At 35.2% G+C, this 1,442-nt stretch overlaps 1 pseudogene; it reads right to left on the reverse strand.

Annotated features, from left to right (window-relative positions):
* Nucleotides 1–415: 415 nt before the first annotated feature.
* Nucleotides 416–1,121, reverse strand: LOC102812377 (annotated as a pseudogene).
* Between the last annotated feature and the right edge of the window lie 321 nt (nucleotides 1,122–1,442).

Below are 1,442 nucleotides of genomic sequence, written 5' to 3' on the forward strand. Positions count from 1 at the left end.
AAAAAAAAAAAAGGGGAGGGGGAGGGCATCCTACAATACACCATTCTACCATTCTAATTTAGCTAATATTAACTTAGAAAAGATTAGAGCAGATATATTTGTATACATGTGTACATATTTTCATATTTTAGTCTCATCATTGTCCATGTCTTTATTCCATTTTAGTGTTTTATAATCATCCTTAAAAGTCATCAAATGTACCCTAAAACCAGCATCTCCTCATCAACCATTCAATACTGTTTGGATTGCATTCAATTTGTGTATTAATCACATATGTGATTTGTCAAACTGTACATTACAAGATGTAAGGGGAAATTATTTAAAATTTATACTGTATGTGTTACAAGTTACACATTACATGATTTTTCATCATTATTTGCAATTTTACAACTTGAAGTTCTCTATGAAGTCTATTTCAGCTTATATATGCATATATATCTACATCTTCTGGACGGGACTGCCCATGATGCATGAGTTTGGGGTCAGGCATAAACTGTGTAATGCCTGAGATGGGTTCTGATTTGGTCTTTGTTTGAGAGCAGAGTTCTGTTGACAAAGGCACTGAATGTTTCAGTACTTGAGTTATCTTTTTATGTATTTCTATTTCAGCATGAATTCCTACCTTATTTTTTTTTGTTAGGTTCAGGGTATGAGTCTTTTTTGTTGTTATTGGTTAAAGATGGTTTAACTGCTTCGTAAATTTGCTGGCTTGTATCATATGTCTTTTTTTTTCCAGTTACCTTTGCAATTATAACTGACTGAACTGGGTAGCAAACAATTGCTCCTAAAGTGGCTAGTCCCAACAGATTAACAATTTTCTTAAATCTAGAACCTATTTTTGTCAAAATCAAGCCAGCCACTCCTAAAACAGTAATCACTCCAATTTTTGGAAGGAAATCTTCGGGCAGATTCTTCACATAAACATATGCGTCTTTTCCAAATTGTACTGTATCCACTATCCCATTTATCACAAAGACATATACATCCTTGCACCAGCCAATATATCGACCAGTTGTACTGCGGATGGAAACAAAGCCCAACTGTAAATGACCGGGCTGCTCTTCAACATATTTAGATTGCAGAAGTGGTGCAGTGTATATGGGGAGCTTGACAACCGCCATTCCTGTGACCCTCTCCACCCAAATTTTCATATGCACATGATAGAATTTTACAAGACCAAAGACTTATTCATTGCAAACACCTTTTTTTCAACAGCACAAATGACAATGTATGTGGGCCTCGCCACATGGAATACACAAGAATGGACTTAACTACAATATGAGAAGAGACTATAGAGAAGCTGAAGCTCATCAGCCAAAACAAGGCCATGTTAATTTCTAATATGCAAATTCAGACTGAAGCTTAAGAAAAAAATTAAAACAAGTCCACAAGAGCCAAAATATGACCTTGAGTATATCTCACCTGAATTTATAGACCATCTC

The sequence above is a fragment of the Chrysochloris asiatica genome, unplaced genomic scaffold (genome assembly GCF_000296735.1).
Source record: "Chrysochloris asiatica unplaced genomic scaffold, ChrAsi1.0 scaffold00036, whole genome shotgun sequence".
Classification (NCBI taxonomy): domain Eukaryota; kingdom Metazoa; phylum Chordata; class Mammalia; order Afrosoricida; family Chrysochloridae; genus Chrysochloris; species Chrysochloris asiatica.